This window comes from Phyllobates terribilis, unplaced genomic scaffold (genome assembly GCF_046119375.1).
Source record: "Phyllobates terribilis strain yellow unplaced genomic scaffold, ASM4611937v1 Scaffold_209__1_contigs__length_3470805, whole genome shotgun sequence".
Taxonomy (NCBI): Eukaryota; Metazoa; Chordata; class Amphibia; order Anura; family Dendrobatidae; genus Phyllobates; species Phyllobates terribilis.
Window position 1 is genome coordinate 1 of NW_027362969.1, and position 19,121 is coordinate 19,121.

Consider the following 19,121-nt stretch of genomic DNA (forward strand, 5'->3'; position numbering starts at 1 on the left):
GTCCCGTTGGCTTGCCACCGGAGCACGCCACTTTCCCGTTGGCTTGCCACCGGAGCACGCCACTGTCCCGTTGGCTTGCCACCGGAGCACGCCACTGTCCCGTTGGCTTGCCACCGGAGCACGCCACTGTCCCGTTGGCTTGCCACCGGAGCACGCCACTGTCCCGTTGGCTTGCCACCGGAGCACGCCACTGTCCCGTTGGCTTGCCACCGGAGCACGCCACTTTCCCGTTGGCTTGCCACCGGAGCACGCCACTTTCCCGTTGGCTTGCCACCGGAGCACGCCATTTTCCCGTTGGCTTGCCACCGGAGCACGCCACTTTCCCGTTGGCTTGCCACCGGAGCACGCCACTTTCCCGTTGGCTTGCCACCGGAGCACGCCACTTTCCCGTTGGCTTGCCACCGGAGCACGCCACAGTCCCGTTGACTTGCCACCGGAGCACGCCACAGTCCCGTTGGCTTGCCACCGGAGCACGCCACTTTCCCGTTGGCTTGCCACCGGAGCACGCCACTTTCCCGTTGGCTTGCCACCGGAGCACGCCACTGTCCCGTTGGCTTGCCACCGGAGCACGCCACTTTCCCGTTGGCTTGCCACCGGAGCACGCCACTGTCCCGTTGGCTTGCCACCGGAGCACGCCACTGTCCCGTTGGCTTGCCACCGGAGCACGCCACTTTCCCGTTGGCTTGCCACCGGAGCACGCCACTTTCCCGTTGGCTTGCCACCGGAGCACGCCACTTTCCCGTTGGCTTGCCACCGGAGCACGCCACTTTCCCGTTGGCTTGCCACCGGAGCACGCCACTTTCCCGTTGGCTTGCCACCGGAGCACGCCACTTTCCGTTGGCTTGCTACCGGAGCATGCCCACTTTCCCGTTGGCTTGCCACTGGAGCACGCCACTTTCCCGTTGGCTTGCCACCGGAGCACGCCACTTTCCCGTTGGCTTGCGACCGGAGCACGCCACTGTCCCGTTGGCTTGCCACCGGAGCACGCCACAGTCCCGTTGGCTTGCCACCGGAGCACGCCACAGTCCCGTTGGCTTGCCACCGGAGCACGCCACTGTCCCGTTGGCTTGCCACCTGAGCACGCCACTTTCCCGTTGGCTTGCCACCGGAGCACGCCACTGTCCCGTTGGCTTGCCACCGGAGCACACCACGTCCCGTTGGCTTGCCACCGGAGCACGCCACTTTCCCGTTGGCTTGCCACCGGAGCACGCCACTTTCCCGTTGGCTTGCCACCGGAGCACGCCACTGTCCCGTAGGCTTGCCACCGGAGCACTCCACTGTCCCGTTGGCTTGCCACCGGAGCACGCCACAGTCCCGTTGGCTTGCCACCGGAGCAAGCCACAGTCCCGTTGGCTTGCCACCGGAGCACGCCACAGTCCTGTTGGCTTGCCACCGGAGCACGCCAATTTCCCGTTGGCTTGCCACCGGAGCACGCCACTTTCCCGTTGGCTTGCCACCGGAGCACGCCACTGTCCCGTTGGCTTGCCACCGGAGCACGCCACTGTCCCGTTGGTTTGCCACCGGAGCACGCCACAGTCCCGTTGTCTTGCCACCGGAGCACGCCAGAGTCCCGTTGGCTTGCCACCGGAGCACCGCCACTTTCCCGTTGGCTTGCCACCGGAGCACGCCACTTTCCCGTTGGCTTGCCACCGGAGCACGCCATTTTCCCGTTGGCTTGCCACCGGAGCACGCCACTTTCCCGTTGGCTTGCCACCAGAGCACGCCACTTTCCCGTTGGCTTGCCACCGGAGCACGCCACTTTCCCGTTGGCTTGCCACCGGAGCACGCCACTTTCCCGTTGGCTTGCCACCGGAGCACGCCACAGTCCCGTTGGCTTGCCACCGGAGCACGACACAGTCCCGTTGGCTTGCCACCGGAGCACGCCACTTTCCCTTTGGCTTGCCACCGGAGCACGCCACTTTCCCGTTGGCTTGCCACCGGAGCACGCCACTGTCCCGTTGGCTTGCCACCGGAGCACGCCACTTTCCCGTTGGCTTGCCACCGGAGCACGCCACTGTCCCGTTGGCTTGCCACCGGAGCACGCCACTGTCCCGTTGGCTTGCCACCGGAGCACGCCACTGTCCCGTTGGCTTGCCACCGGAGCACCCCACTGTCCCGTTGGCTTGCCACCGGAGCACGCCACTTTCCCGTTGGCTTGCCACCGGAGCACGCCACTTTCCCGTTGGCTTGCCACCGGAGCACGCCACTTTCCCGTTGGCTTGCCACCGGAGCACGCCATTTTCCCGTTGGCTTGCCACCGGAGCACGCCACTTTCCCGTTGGCTTGCCACCGGAGCACGCCACTTTCCCGTTGGCTTGCCACCGGAGCACGCCACTTTCCCGTTGGCTTGCCACCGGAGCACGCCACAGTCCCGTTGACTTGCCACCGGAGCACGCCACAGTCCCGTGGCTTGCCACCGGAGCACGCCACTTTCCCGTTGGCTTGCCACCGGAGCACGCCACTTTCCCGTTGGCTTGCCACCGGAGCACGCCACTGTCCCGTTGGCTTGCCACCGGAGCACGCCACTTTCCCGTTGGCTTGCCACCGGAGCACGCCACTGTCCCGTTGGCTTGCCACCGGAGCACGCCACTGTCCCGTTGGCTTGCCACCGGAGCACGCCACTTTCCCGTTGGCTTGCCACCGGAGCACGCCACTTTCCCGTTGGCTTGCCACCGGAGCACGCCACTTTCCCGTTGGCTTGCCACCGGAGCACGCCACTTTCCCGTTGGCTTGCCACCGGAGCACGCCACTTTCCCGTTGGCTTGCCACCGGAGCACGCCACTTTCCCGTTGGCTTGCCACCGGAGCATGCCACTTTCCCCGTTGGCTTGCCACTGGAGCACGCCACTTTCCCGTTGGCTTGCCACCGGAGCACGCCACTTTCCCGTTGGCTTGCGACCGGAGCACGCCACTGTCCCGTTGGCTTGCCACCGGAGCACGCCACAGTCCCGTTGGCTTGCCACCGGAGCACGCCACAGTCCCGTTGGCTTGCCACCGGAGCACGCCACTTTCCCGTTGGCTTGCCACCGGAGCACGCCACTTTCCCGTTGGCTTGCCACCGGAGCACGCCACTTTCCCGTTGGCTTGCCACCGGAGCACGCCACTTTCCCGTTGGCTTGCCACCGGAGCACGCCACTTTCCCGTTGGCTTGCCACCGGAGCACGCCACTTTCCCGTTGGCTTGCCACCGGAGCACGCCACTTTCCCGTTGGCTTGCCACCGGAGCACGCCACTTTCCCGTTGGCTTGCCACCGGAGCACGCCACTTTCCCGTTGGCTTGCGACCGGAGCACGCCACTGTCCCGTTGGCTTGCCACCGGAGCACGCCACTTTCCCGTTGGCTTGCCACCGGAGCACGCCACAGTCCCGTTGGCTTGCCACCGGAGCACGCCACTGTCCCGTTGGCTTGCCACCGGAGCACGCCACTGTCCCGTTGGCTTGCCACCGGAGCACGCCACAGTCCCGTTGGCTTGCCACCGGAGCACGCCACTGTCCCGTTGGCTTGCCACCGGAGCACGCCACTGTCCCATTGGCTTGCCACCGGAGCACACCACTGTCCCGTTGGCTTGCCACCGGAGCACGCCACTTTCCCGTTGGCTTGCCACCGGAGCACGCCACTGTCCTGTTGGCTTGCCACCGGAGCACGCCACTGTCCCGTTGGCTTGCCACCGGAGCACGCCACTGTCCCGTTGGCTTGCCACCGGAGCACGCCACTGTCCCGTGGCTTGCCACCGGAGCACGCCACAGTCCCGTTGGCTTGCCACCGGAGCACGCCACTGTCCCGTTGGCTTGCCACCGGAGCACGCCACTGTCCCGTTGGCTTGCCACCGGAGCACGCCACAGTCCCGTTGGCTTGCCACCGGAGCACGCCACTGTCCCGTTGGCTTGCCACCGGAGCACGCCACAGTCCCGTTGGCTTGCCACCGGAGCACCCCACTTTCCCGTTGGCTTGCCACCGGAGCACGCCACTTTCCCGTTGGCTTGCCACCGGAGCACTCCACTGTCCCGTTGGCTTGCCACCGGAGCACTCCACTGTCCCGTTGGCTTGCCACCGGAGCACGCCACAGTCCCGTTGGCTTGCCACCGGAGCACGCCACTGTCCCGTTGGCTTGCCACCGGAGCACGCTACTTTCCCGTTGGCTTGCCACCGGAGCACACCACTTTCCCGTTGGCTTGCCACCGGAGCACGCCACTTTCCCGTTGACTTGCCACCGGAGCACGCCACTTTCCTGTTGGCTTGCCACCGGAGCACGCCACTTTCCCGTTGGCTTGCCACCGGAGCACGCCACTTTCCCGTTGGATTGCCACTGGAGCACGCCACTTTCCCGTTGGCTTGAGACCGGAGCACGCCACTGTCCCGTTGGCTTGCCACCGGAGCACGCCACAGTCCCGTTGGCTTGCCACCGGAGCACGCCACAGTCCCGTTGGCTTGCCACCGGAGTACGCCACTTTCCCGTTGGCTTGCCAGCGGAGCACGCCACTTTCCCGTTGGCTTGCCACCGGAGCACGCCACTTTCCCGTTGGCTTGCCACCGGAGCACGCCACTGTCCCGTTGGTTTGCCACCGGAGCACGCCACAGTCCCGTTGGCTTGCCACCGGAGCACGCCACAGTCCCGTTGGCTTGCCACCGGAGCACGCCACTTTCCCGTTGGCTTGCCACCGGAGCACGCCACTTTCCCGTTGGCTTGCCACCGGAGCACGCCACTTTCCCGTTGGCTTGCCACCGGAGCACGCCATTTTCCCGTTGGCTTGCCACCGGAGCACGCCACTTTCCCGTTGGCTTGCCACCGGAGCACGCCACTTTCCCGTTGGCTTGCCACCGGAGCACGCCACTTTCCCGTTGGCTTGCCACCGGAGCACGCCACTTTCCCGTTGGCTTGCCACCGGAGCACGCCACAGTCCCGTTGGCTTGCCACCGGAGCACGCCACAGTCCCGTTGGCTTGCCACCGGAGCACGCCACTTTCCCGTTGGCTTGCCACCGGAGCACGCCACTTTCCCGTTGGCTTGCCACCGGAGCACGCCACTGTCCCGTTGGCTTGCCACCTGAGCACGCCACTTTCCCGTTGGCTTGCCACCGGAGCACGCCACTGTCCCGTTGGCTTGCCACCGGAGCACACCACTGTCCCGTTGGCTTGCCACCGGAGCACGCCACTTTCCCGTTGGCTTGCCACCGGAGCACGCCACTTTCCCGTTGGCTTGCCACCGGAGCACGCCACTTTCCCGTTGGCTTGCCACCGGAGCACGCCACTTTCCCGTTGGCTTGCCACCGGAGCACGCCACTTTCCCGTTGGCTTGCCACCGGAGCACGCCACTTTCCCGTTGGCTTGCCACCGGAGCATGCCACTTTCCCGTTGGCTTGCCACCGGAGCACGCCACTTTCCCGTTGGCTTGCCACCGGAGCACGCCACTTTCCCGTTGGCTTGCCACCGGAGCACGCCACTTTCCCGTTGGCTTGCCACCGGAGCACGCCACTTTCCCGTTGGCTTGCGACCGGAGCACGCCACTGTCCCGTTGGCTTGCCACCGGAGCACGCCACAGTCCCGTTTGCTTGCCACCGGAGCACGCCACAGTCCCGTTGGCTTGCCACCGGAGCACGCCACTTTCCCGTTGGCTTGCCACCGGAGCACGCCACTTTCCCGTTGGCTTGCCACCGGAGCACGGCACTTTCCCGTTGGCTTGCCACCGGAGCACGCCACTTTCCTGTTGGCTTGCTACCGGAGCACGCCACTTTCCCGTTGGCTTGCCACCGGAGCACGCCACTTTCCCGTTGGCTTGCCACCGGAGCACGCCACAGTCCTGTTGGCTTGCCACCGGAGCACGCCACTGTCCCGTTGGATTGCCACCGGAGCACGCCACTGTCCCGTTGGCTTGCCACCGGAGCACGCCACAGTCCCGTTGGCTTGCCACCGGAGCACGCCACTGTCCCGTTGGCTTGCCACCGGAGCACGCCACAGTCCCGTTGGCTTGCCACCGGAGCACCCCACTTTCCCGTTGGCTTGCCACCGGAGCACGCCACTTTCCCGTTGGCTTGCCACCGGAGCACTCCACTGTCCCGTTGGCTTGCCACCGGAGCACTCCACTGTCCCGTTGGCTTGCCACCGGAGCACGCCACAGTCCCGTTGGCTTGCCACCGGAGCAAGCCACAGTCCCGTTGGCTTGCCACCGGAGCACGCCACAGTCCCGTTGGCTTGCCACCGGAGCACGCCACTTTCCCGTTGGCTTGCCACCGGAGCACGCCACTTTCCCGTTGGCTTGCCACCGGAGCACGCCACTTTCCCGTTGGCTTGCCACCGGAGCACGCCACTTTCCCGTTGGCTTGCCACCGGAGCATGCCACTTTCCCGTTGGCTTGCCACCGGAGCACGCCACTTTCCCGTTGGCTTGCCACCGGAGCACGCCACTTTCCCGTTGGCTTGCCACCGGAGCACGCCACTTTCCCGTTGGCTTGCCACCGGAGCACGCCACTTTCCCGTTGGCTTGCGACCGGAGCACGCCACTGTCCCGTTGGCTTGCCACCGGAGCACGCCACAGTCCCGTTTGCTTGCCACCGGAGCACGCCACAGTCCCGTTGGCTTGCCACCGGAGCACGCCACTTTCCCGTTGGCTTGCCACCGGAGCACGCCACTTTCCCGTTGGCTTGCCACCGGAGCACGGCACTTTCCCGTTGGCTTGCCACCGGAGCACGCCACTTTCCCGTTGGCTTGCTACCGGAGCACGCCACTTTCCCGTTGGCTTGCCACCGGAGCACGCCACTTTCCCGTTGGCTTGCCACCGGAGCACGCCACAGTCCCGTTGGCTTGCCACCGGAGCACGCCACTTTCCCGTTGGCTTGCCACCGGAGCACGCCACAGTCCCGTTGGTTTGCCACCGGAGCACGCCACTTTCCCGTTGGCTTGCCACCGGAGCACGCCACTTTCCCGTTGGCTTGCCACCGGAGCACGCCACTTTCCCGTTGGCTTGCCACCGGAGCATGCCACTTTCCCGTTGGCTTGCCACCGGAGCACGCCACTGTCCCGTTGGCTTGCCACCGGAGCACGCCACTGTCCCGTTGGCTTGCCACCGGAGCACGCCACTGTCCCGTTGGCTTGCCACCGGAGCACGCCACAGTCCCGTTGGCTTGCCACCGGAGCATGCCACTTTCCCGTTGGCTTGCCACCGGAGCACGCCACTTTCCCGTTGGCTTGCCACCGGAGCACGCCAGTCCCGTTGGCTTGCCACCGGAGCACGCCACAGTCCTGTTGGCTTGCCACCGGAGCACGCCACAGTCCCGTTGGCTTGCCACCGGAGCACGCCACTTTCCCGTTGGCTTGCCACCGGAGCACGCCACTGTCCCGTTGGCTTGCCACCGGAGCACGCCACTGTCCCGTTGGCTTGCCACCGGAGCACGCCACTGTCCCGTTGGCTTGCCACCGGAGCACGCCACTGTCCCGTTGGCTTGCCACCGGAGCACGCCACTGTCCCGTTGGCTTGCCACCAGAGCACGCCACTGTCCCGTTGGCTTGCCAGCGGAGCACGCCACTGTCCCGTTGGCTTGCCACCGGAGCACGCCACTTTCCCGTTGGCTTGCCACCGGAGCACGCCACTTTCCCCTTGGCTTGCCACCGGAGCACGCCACAGTCCCGTTGGCTTGCCACCGGAGCACGCCACAGTCCCGTTGGCTTGCCACCGGAGCACGCCACTTTCCCGTTGGCTTGCCACCGGAGCACGCCACTTTCCCGTTGGCTTGCCACCGGAGCACGCCACTGTCCCGTTGGCTTGCCACCGGAGCACGCCACTTTCCCGTTGGCTTGCCACCGAAGCACGCCACTGTCCCGTTGGCTTGCCACCGGAGCACGCCACTGTCCCGTTGGCTTGCCACCGGAGCACGCCACTGTCCCGTTGGCTTGCCACCGGAGCACGCCACTTTCCCGCTGGCTTGCCACCGGAGCACGCCACTTTCCCGTTGGCTTGCCACCGGAGCACGCACAGTCCCGTTGGCTTGCCACCGGAGCACGCCAATTTCCCGTTGGCTTGCCACCGGAGCACGCCACTTTCCCGTTGGCTTGCCACCGGAGCACGCCACTGTCCCGTTGACTTGCCACCGGAGCACGCCACTGTCCCGTTGGTTTGCCACCGGAGCACGCCACAGTCCCGTTGGCTTGTCACCGGAGCACGCCACAGTCCCGTTGGCTTGCCACCGGAGCACGCCACTTTCCCGTTGGCTTGCCACCGGAGTACGCCACTTTCCCGTTGGCTTGCCACCGGAGCACGCCACTTTCCCGTTGGCTTGCCACCGGAGCACGCCATTTTCCCGTTGGCTTGCCACCGGAGCACGCCACTTTCCCGTTGGCTTGCCACCGGAGCACGCCACTTTCCCGTTGGCTTGCCACCGGAGCACGCCACAGTCCCGTTGGCTTGCCACCGGAGCACGCCACAGTCCCGTTGGCTTGCCACCGGAGCACGCCACTTTCCCGTTGGCTTGCCACCGGAGCACGCCACTTTCCCGTTGGCTTGCCACCGGAGCACGCCACTGTCCCGTTGGTTTGCCACCGGAGCACGCCACTTTCCCGTTGGCTTGCCACCAGAGCACGCCACTGTCCCATTGGCTTGCCACCGGAGCACGCCACTGTCCCGTTGGCTTGCCACCGGAGCACGCCACTGTCCCGTTGGCTTGCCACCGGAGCACGCCACTTTTCCGTTGGCTTGCCACCGGAGCACGCCACTTTCCCGTTGGCTTGCCACCGGAGCACGCCACTTTCCCGTTGGCTTGCCACCGGAGCACGCCACTTTCCCGTTGGCTTGCCACCGGAGCACGCCACTTTCCCGTTGGCTTGCCACCGGAGCACGCCACTTTCCCGTTGGCTTGCCACCGGAGCACGCCACTTTCCCGTTGGCTTGCCACCGGAGCACGCCACTTTCCCGTTGGCTTGCCACTGGAGCACGCCACTTTCCCGTTGGCTTGCGACCGGAGCACGCCACTGTCCCGTTGGCTTGCCACCGGAGCACGCCACAGCCCCGTTGGCTTGCCACCGGAGCACGCCACAGTCCCGTTGGCTTGCCACCGGAGCACGCCACTTTCCCGTTGGCTTGCCACCGGAGCACGCCACTTTCCCGTTGGCTTGCCACCGGAGCACGCCACTTTCCCGTTGGCTTGCCACCGGAGCACGCCACTTTCCCGTTGGCTTGCCACCGGAGCACGCCACTTTCCCGTTGGCTTGCCACCGGAGCACGCCACTTTCCCGTTGGCTTGCCATCGGAGCACGCCACTTTCCCGTTGGCTTGCCACCGGAGCACGCAACTTTCCCGTTGGCTTGCCACCGGAGCACGCCACAGTCCCGTTGGCTTGCCACCGGAGCACGCCACTGTCCCGTTGGCTTGCCACCGGAGCACGCCACTGTCCCGTTGGCTTGCCACCGGAGCACGCCACAGTCCCGTTGGCTTGCCACCGGAGCACGCCACTGTCCCGTTGGCTTGCCACCGGAGCACGCCACTGTCCCGTTGGCTTGCCACCGGAGCACGCCACTGTCCCGTTGGCTTGCCACCGGAGCACGCCACTGTCCCGTTGGCTTGCCACCGGAGCACGCCACTTTCCCGTTGGCTTGCCACCGGAGCACGCCACTTTCCCGTTGGCTTGCCACCGGAGCACGCCACAGTCCCGTTGGCTTGCCACCGGAGCACGCCAATTTCCCGTTGGCTTGCCACCGGAGCACGCCACTTTCCCGTTGGCTTGCCACCGGAGCACGCCACTGTCCAGTTGACTTGCCACCGGAGCACGCCACTGTCCCGTTGGTTTGCCACCGGAGCACGCCACAGTCCCGTTGGCTTGCCACCGGAGCACGCCACAGTCCCGTTGGCTTGCCACTGGAGCACGCCACTTTCCCGTTGGCTTGCCACCGGAGCACGCCACTTTCCCGTTGGCTTGCCACCGGAGCACGCCACTTTCCCGTTGGCTTGCCACCGGAGCACGCCATTTTCCCGTTGGCTTGCCACCGGAGCACGCCACTTTCCCGTTGGCTTGCCACCGGAGCACGCCACTTTCCCGTTGGCTTGCCACCGGAGCACGCCACTTTCCCGTTGGCTTGCCACCGGAGCACGCCACAGTCCCGTTGGCTTGCCACCGGAGCACGCCACAGTCCCGTTGGCTTGCCACCGGAGCACTCCACTTTCCCGTTGGCTTGCCACCGGAGCACGCCACTTTCCCGTTGGCTTGCCACCGGAGCACGCCACTGTCCCGTTGGCTTCCTACCGGAGCACGCCACTTTCCCGTTGGCTTGCCACCAGAGCACGCCACTGTCCCGTTGGCTTGCCACCGGAGCACGCCACTGTCCCGTTGGCTTGCCACCGGAGCACGCCACTGTCCCGTTGGCTTGCCACCGGAGCACGCCACTTTTCCGTTGGCTTGCCACCGGAGCACGCCACTTTCCCGTTGGCTTGCCACCGGAGCACGCCACTTTCCCGTTGGCTTGCCACCGGAGCACGCCACTTTCCCGTTGGCTTGCCACCGGAGCACGCCACTTTCCCGTTGGCTTGCCACCGGAGCACGCCACTTTCCCGTTGGCTTGCCACCGGAGCACGCCACTTTCCCGTTGGCTTGCCACCGGAGCACGCCACTTTCCCGTTGGCTTGCCACTGGAGCACGCCACTTTCCCGTTGGCTTGCGACCGGAGCACGCCACTGTCCCGTTGGCTTGCCACCGGAGCACGCCACAGTCCCGTTGGCTTGCCACCGGAGCACGCCACAGTCCCGTTGGCTTGCCACCGGAGCACGCCACTTTCCCGTTGGCTTGCCACCGGAGCACGCCACTTTCCCGTTGGCTTGCCACCGGAGCACGCCACTTTCCCGTTGGCTTGCCACCGGAGCACGCCACTTTCCCGTTGGCTTGCCACCGGAGCACGCCACTGTCCAGTTGACTTGCCACCGGAGCACGCCACTGTCCCGTTGGTTTGCCACCGGAGCACGCCACAGTCCCGTTGGCTTGCCACCGGAGCACGCCACAGTCCCGTTGGCTTGCCACTGGAGCACGCCACTTTCCCGTTGGCTTGCCACCGGAGCACGCCACTTTCCCGTTGGCTTGCCACCGGAGCACGCCACTTTCCCGTTGGCTTGCCACCGGAGCACGCCATTTTCCCGTTGGCTTGCCACCGGAGCACGCCACTTTCCCGTTGGCTTGCCACCGGAGCACGCCACTTTCCCGTTGGCTTGCCACCGGAGCACGCCACTTTCCCGTTGGCTTGCCACCGGAGCACGCCACAGTCCCGTTGGCTTGCCACCGGAGCACGCCACAGTCCCGTTGGCTTGCCACCGGAGCACTCCACTTTCCCGTTGGCTTGCCACCGGAGCACGCCACTTTCCCGTTGGCTTGCCACCGGAGCACGCCACTGTCCCGTTGGCTTCCTACCGGAGCACGCCACTTTCCCGTTGGCTTGCCACCAGAGCACGCCACTGTCCCGTTGGCTTGCCACCGGAGCACGCCACTGTCCCGTTGGCTTGCCACCGGAGCACGCCACTGTCCCGTTGGCTTGCCACCGGAGCACGCCACTTTTCCGTTGGCTTGCCACCGGAGCACGCCACTTTCCCGTTGGCTTGCCACCGGAGCACGCCACTTTCCCGTTGGCTTGCCACCGGAGCACGCCACTTTCCCGTTGGCTTGCCACCGGAGCACGCCACTTTCCCGTTGGCTTGCCACCGGAGCACGCCACTTTCCCGTTGGCTTGCCACCGGAGCACGCCACTTTCCCGTTGGCTTGCCACCGGAGCACGCCACTTTCCCGTTGGCTTGCCACTGGAGCACGCCACTTTCCCGTTGGCTTGCGACCGGAGCACGCCACTGTCCCGTTGGCTTGCCACCGGAGCACGCCACAGTCCCGTTGGCTTGCCACCGGAGCACGCCACAGTCCCGTTGGCTTGCCACCGGAGCACGCCACTTTCCCGTTGGCTTGCCACCGGAGCACGCCACTTTCCCGTTGGCTTGCCACCGGAGCACGCCACTTTCCCGTTGGCTTGCCACCGGAGCACGCCACTTTCCCGTTGGCTTGCCACCGGAGCACGCCACTTTCCCGTTGGCTTGCCATCGGAGCACGCCACTTTCCCGTTGGCTTGCCACCAGAGCACGCCACTTTCCCGTTGGCTTGCCACCGGAGCACGCCACAGTCCCGTTGGCTTGCCACCGGAGCACGCCACTGTCCCGTTGGCTTGCCACCGGAGCACGCCACTGTCCCGTTGGCTTGCCACCGGAGCACGCCACAGTCCCGTTGGCTTGCCACCGGAGCACACCACTGTCCCGTTGGCTTGCCACCGGAGCACGCCACTGTCCCGTTGGCTTGCCACCGGAGCACGCCACTGTCCCGTTGGCTTGCCACCGGAGCACGCCACTGTCCCATTGGCTTGCCACCGGAGCACGCCACTTTCCCGTTGGCTTGCCACCGGAGCACGCCACTTTCCCGTTGGCTTGCCACCGGAGCACGCCACAGTCCCGTTGGCTTGCCACCGGAGCACGCCAATTTCCCGTTGGCTTGCCACCGGAGCACGCCACTTTCCCTTTGGCTTGCCACCGGAGCACGCCACTGTCCAGTTGACTTGCCACCGGAGCACGCCACTGTCCCGTTGGTTTGCCACCGGAGCACGCCACAGTCCCGTTGGCTTGCCACCGGAGCACGCCACAGTCCCGTTGGCTTGCCACTGGAGCACGCCACTTTCCCGTTGGCTTGCCACCGGAGCACGCCACTTTCCCGTTGGCTTGCCACCGGAGCACGCCACTTTCCCGTTGGCTTGCCACCGGAGCACGCCATTTTCCCGTTGGCTTGCCACCGGAGCACGCCACTTTCCCGTTGGCTTGCCACCGGAGCACGCCACTTTCCCGTTGGCTTGCCACCGGAGCACGCCACTTTCCCGTTGGCTTGCCACCGGAGCACGCCACAGTCCCGTTGGCTTGCCACCGGAGCACGCCACAGTCCCGTTGGCTTGCCACCGGAGCACGCCACTTTCCCGTTGGCTTGCCACCGGAGCACGCCACTTTCCCGTTGGCTTGCCACCGGAGCACGCCACTGTCCCGTTGGCTTCCCACCGGAGCACGCCACTTTCCCGTTGGCTTGCCACCAGAGCACGCCACTGTCCCGTTGGCTTGCCACCGGAGCACGCCACTGTCCCGTTGGCTTGCCACCGGAGCACGCCACTGTCCCGTTGGCTTGCCACCGGAGCACGCCACATTTCCGTTGGCTTGCCACCGGAGCACGCCACTTTCCCGTTGGCTTGCCACCGGAGCACGCCACTTTCCCGTTGGCTTGCCACCGGAGCACGCCACTTTCCCGTTGGCTTGCCACCGGAGCACGCCACTTTCCCGTTGGCTTGCCACCGGAGCACGCCACTTTCCCGTTGGCTTGCCACCGGAGCACGCCACTTTCCCGTTGGCTTGCCACCGGAGCACGCCACTTTCCCGTTGGCTTGCGACCGGAGCACGCCACTGTCCCGTTGGCTTGCCACCGGAGCACGCCACAGTCCCGTTGGCTTGCCACCGGAGCACGCCACAGTCCCGTTGGCTTGCCACCGGAGCACGCCACTTTCCCGTTGGCTTGCCACCGGAGCGCGCCACTTTCCCGTTGGCTTGCCACCGGAGCACGCCACTTTCCCATTGGCTTGCCACCGGAGCACGCCACTTTCCCGTTGGCTTGCCACCGGAGCACGCCACTTTCCCGTTGGCTTGCCACCGGAGCACGCCACTTTCCCGTTGGCTTGCCATCGGAGCACGCCACTTTCCCGTTGGCTTGCCACCGGAGCACGCCACTTTCCCGTTGGCTTGCCACCGGAGCACGCCACAGTCCCGTTGGCTTGCCACCAGAGCACGCCACTGTCCCGTTGGCTTGCCACCGGAGCACGCCACTGTCCCGTTGGCTTGCCACCGGAGCACGCCACAGTCCCGTTGGCTTGCCACCGGAGCACGCCACTGTCCCGTTGGCTTGCCACCGGAGCACGCCACTGTCCCGTTGGCTTGCCACCGGAGCACGCCACTGTCCCGTTGGCTTGCCACCGGAGCACGCCACCTTCCCGTTGGCTTGCCACCGGAGCACGCCACTGTCCCGTTGGCTTGCCACCGGAGCACGCCACTGTCCCGTTGGCTTGCCACCGGAGCACGCCACTGTCCCGTTGGCTTGCCACCGGAGCACGCCACTGTCCCGTTGGCTTGCCACCGGAGCACGCCACAGTCCCGTTGGCTTGCCACCGGAGCACGCCACTTTCCCGTTGGCTTGCCACCGGAGCACGCCACTTTCCCGTTGGCTTGCCACCGGAGCACGCCACTTTCCCGTTGGCTTGCCACCGGAGCACGCCACTTTCCCGTTGGCTTGCCACCGGAGCACGCCACTGTCCCGTTGGCTTGCCACCGGAGCACGCCACTGTCCCGTTGGCTTGCCACCGGAGCACGCCACTGTCCCGTTGGCTTGCCACCGGAGCACGCCACAGTCCCGTTGGCTTGCCACCGGAGCACGCCACTTTCCCGTTGGCTTGCCACCGGAGCACGCCACTTTCCCGTTGGCTTGCCACCGGAGCACGCCACAGTCCCGTTGGCTTGCCACCGGAGCACGCCACAGTCTCGTTGGCTTGCCACCGGAGCACGCCACAGTCCCGTTGGCTTGCCACCGGAGCACGCCACAGTCCCGTTGGCTTGCCACCGGAGCACGCCACTTTCCCGTTGGCTTGCCACCGGAGCACGCCACTGTCCCTTTGGCTTGCCACCGGAGCACGCCACTGTCCCGTTGGCTTGCCACCGGAGCACGCCACTGTCCCGTTGGCTTGCCACCGGAGCACGCCACTGTCCCGTTGGCTTGCCACCGGAGCACGCCACTGTCCCGTTGGCTTGCCAGCGGAGCACGCCACTGTCCCGTTGGCTTGCCACCGGAGCACGCCACTTTCCCGTTGGCTTGCCACCGGAGCATGCCACTTTCCCCTTGGCTTGCCACCGGAGCACGCCACTTTCCCGTTGGCTTGCCACCGGAGCACGCCACTTTCCCGTTGGCTTGCCACCGGAGCACGCCACAGTCCCGTTGGCTTGCCACTGGAGCACGCCACAGTCCCGTTGGCTTGCCACCGGAGCACGCCACAGTCCCGTTGGCTTGCCACCGGAGCACGCCACTTTCCCGTTGGCTTGCCACCGGAGCACGCCACTTTCCCGTTGGCTTGCCACCGGAGCACGCCACTGTCCTGTTGGCTTGCCACCGGAGCACGCCACTGTCCCGTTGGCTTGCCACCGGAGCACGCCACTGTCCCGTTGGCTTGCCACCGGAGCACGCCACTGTCCCGTTGGCTTGCCACCGGAGCACGCCACTTTCCCGTTGGCTTGCCACCGGAGCACGCCACTTTCCCGTTGGCTTGCCACCGGAGCACGCCACTTTCCCGTTGGCTTGCCACCGGAGCACGCCACTTTCCCGTTGGCTTGCCACCGGAGCACGCCCCTGTCCCGTTGGCTTGCCACCGGAGCACGCCACTGTCCCGTTGGCTTGCCACCGGAGCACGCCACAGTCCCGTTGGCTTGCCACCGGAGCACGCCACAGTCCCGTTGGCTTGCCACCGGAGCACGCCACAGTCCCGTTGGCTTGCCACCGGAGCACGCCACTTTCCCGCTGGCTTGCCACCGGAGCACGCCACTGTCCCGTTGGCTTGCCACCGGAGCACGCCACTGTCCCGTTGGCTTGCCACCGGAGCACGCCACTGTCCCGTTGGCTTGCCACCGGAGCACGCCACTGTCCCGTTGGCTTGCCACCGGAGCACGCCACTGTCCCGTTGGCTTGCCACCGGAGCAAGCCACTGTCCCGTTGGCTTGCCACCGGAGCACGCCACAGTCCCGTTGGCTTGCCACCGGAGCACGCCACTTTCCCGTTGGCTTGCCACCGGAGCACGCCACTTTCCCGTTGGCTTGCCACCGGAGCACGCCACTCTCCCGTTGGCTTGCCACCGGAGCACGCCACTTTCCAGTTGGCTTGCCACCGGAGCACGCCACTTTCCCGTTGGCTTACCACCGGAGCACGCCACTTTCCCGCTGGCTTGCCACCGGAGCACGCCACAGTCCCGTTGGCTTGCCACCGGAGCACGCCACAGTCCCGTTGGCTTGCCACCGGAGCACGCCACAGTCCCGTTGGCTTGCCACCGGAGCACGCCACAGTCCCGTTGGCTTGCCACCGGAGCACGCCACTTTCCCGTTGGCTTGCCACCGGAGCACGCCACTGTCCCGTTGGCTTGCCACGGGAGCACGCCACTGTCCCGTTGGCTTGCCACCGGAGCACGCCACTGTCCCGTTGGCTTGCCACCGGAGCACGCCACTGTCCCGTTGGCTTGTCACCGGAGCACGCCACTGTCCCGTTGGCTTGCCACCGGAGCACGCCACTTTCCCGTTGGCTTGCCACCGGAGCACGCCACTTTCCCGTTGGCTTGCCACCGGAGCACGCCACTTTCCCGTTGGCTTGCCACCGGAGCACGCCACAGTCCCGTTGGCTTGCCACCGGAGCACGCCACAGTCCCGTTGGCTTGCCACCGGAGCACGCCACAGTCCCGTTGGCTTGCCACCGGAGCACGCCACATTCCCGTTGGCTTGCCACCGGAGCACGCCACTTTCCCGTTGGCTTGCCACCGGAGCACGCCACTGTCCCGTTGGCTTGCCACCGGAGCATGCCACTGTCCCGTTGGCTTGCCACCGGAGCACGCCACTTTCCCGTTGGCTTGCCACCGGAGCACGCCACTTTCCCGTTGGCTTGCCACCGGAGCACGCCACAGTCCCGTTGGCTTGCCACCGGAGCACGCCACTGTCCCGTTGGCTTGCCACCGGAGCACGCCACTGTCCCGTTGGCTTGCCACCGGAGCACGCCACAGTCCCGTTGGCTTGCCACCGGAGCACGCCACTGTCCCGTTGGCTTGCCACCGGAGCACGCCACTGTCCCGTTGGCTTGCCACCGGAGCACGCCACTGTCCCGTTGGCTTGCCACCGGAGCACGCCACTTTCCCGTTGGCTTGCCACCGGAGCACGCCACTGTCCCGTTGGCTTGCCACCGGAGCACGCCACTGTCCCGCTGGCTTGCCACCGGAGCACGCCACTGTCCCGTTGGCTTGCCACCGGAGCACGCCACTGTCCCATTGGCTTGCCACCGGAGCACGCCACAGTCCCGTTGGCTTGCCACCGGAGCACGCCACTGTCCCGTTGGCTTGCCACCGGAGCACGCCACTGTCCCGTTGGCTTGCCACCGGAGCACGCCACTGTCCCGTTGGCTTGCCACCGGAGCACGCCACTGTCCCGTTGGCTTGCCACCGGAGCACGCCACAGTCCCGTTGGCTTGCCACCGGAGCACGCCACTGTCCCGTTGGCTTGCCAGCGGAGCACGCCACTGTCCCGTTGGCTTGCCACCGGAGCACGCCACTTTCCCGTTGGCTTGCCACCGGAGCACGCCACTTTCCCGTTGGCTTGCCACCGGAGCACGCCACTTTCCCGTTGGCTTGCCACCGGAGCACGCCACTTTCCCGTTGGCTTGCCCCTGGAGCACGCCACTTTCCCGTTGGCTTGCCACCGGAGCACGCCACAGTCCCGTTGGCTTGCCACCGGAGCACGCCACAGTCCCGTTGGCTTGCCACCGGAGCACGCCACTTTCCCGTTGGCTTGCCACCGGAGCACGCCACTTTCCCGTTGGCCTGCCACCGGAGCACGCCACTGTCCCGTTGGCTTGCCACCGGAGCACGCCACTGTCCCGTTGGCTTGCCACCGGAGCACGCCACTGTCCCGTTGGCTTGCCACCGGAGAACGCCACTGTCCCGTTGGCTTGCCACCGGAGCACGCCACTGTCCCGTTGGCTTGCCACCGGAGCACGCCACTTTCCCGTTGGCTTGCCACCGGAGCACGCCACTGTCCCGTTGGCTTGCCACCGGAGCACGCCACTTTCCCGTTGACTTGCCACCGGAGCACGCCACTTTCCCGTTGGCTTGCCACCGGAGCACGCCACTTTCCCGTTGGCTTGCCACCGGAGCACTCCACTTTCCCGTTGGCTTGCCACCGGAGCACGCCACTGTCCCGTTGGCTTGCCACCGGAGCACGCCACTGTCCCGTTGGCTTGCCACCGGAGCACGCCACAGTCCCGTTGGCTTGCCACCGGAGCACGCCACAGTCCCGTTGGCTTGCCACCGGAGCACGCCACAGTCCCGTTGGCTTGCCACCGGAGCACGCCACTTTCCCGTTGGCTTGCCACCGGGGCACGCCACTTTCCCGTTGGCTTGCCACCGGAGCACGCCACTTTCCCTTTGGCTTGCCACCGGAGCATGCCACTTTCCCGTTGGCTTGTCACCGGAGCACGCCACTTTCCCGTTGGCTTGCCACCGGAGCACGCAACAGTCCCGTTGGCTTGCCACCGGAGCACGCCACTGTCCCATTGGCTTGCCACCGGAGCACGCCACTGTCCCGTTGGCTTGCCACCGGAGCACGCCACTGTCCCGTTGGCTTGCCACCGGAGCACGCCACTGTCCCGTTGGCTTGCCACCGGAGCTCGCCACTGTCCCGTTGGCTTGCCACCGGAGCACGCCACTGTCCCGTTGGCTTGCCACCGGAGCACGCCACTGTCCCGTTGGCTTGCCACCGGAGCACGCCACAGTCCCTTTGGCTTGCCACCGGAGCACGCCACTGTCCCTTTGGCTTGCCACCGGAGCATGCCACAGTCCCGTTGGCTTGCCACCGGAGCACGCCACTTTCCCGTTGGCTTGCCACCGGAGCACGCCACTGTCCCGTTGGCTTGCCACCGGAGCACGCCACTGTCCCGTTGGCTTGCCACTGGAGAACGCCACAGTCCCGTTGGCTTGCCACCGGAGCACGCCACTGTCCTGTTGGCTTGCCACCGGAGCACGCCACTGTCCCGTTGGCTTGCCACCGGAGCACGCCACTGTCCCGTTGGCTTGCCACCGGAGCACGCCACAGTCCCGTTGTCTTGCCACCGGAGCACGCCACAGTCCCGTTGGCTTGCCACCGGAGCACGCCACAGTCCCGTTGGCTTGCCACCGGAGCACGCCACTTTCCCGTTGGCTTGCCACCGGAGCACGCCACTTTCCCGTTGGCTTGCCACCGGAGCACGCCACTTTCCCGTTGGCTTGCCACCGGAGCACGCCACTTTCCCGTTGGCTTGCCACCGG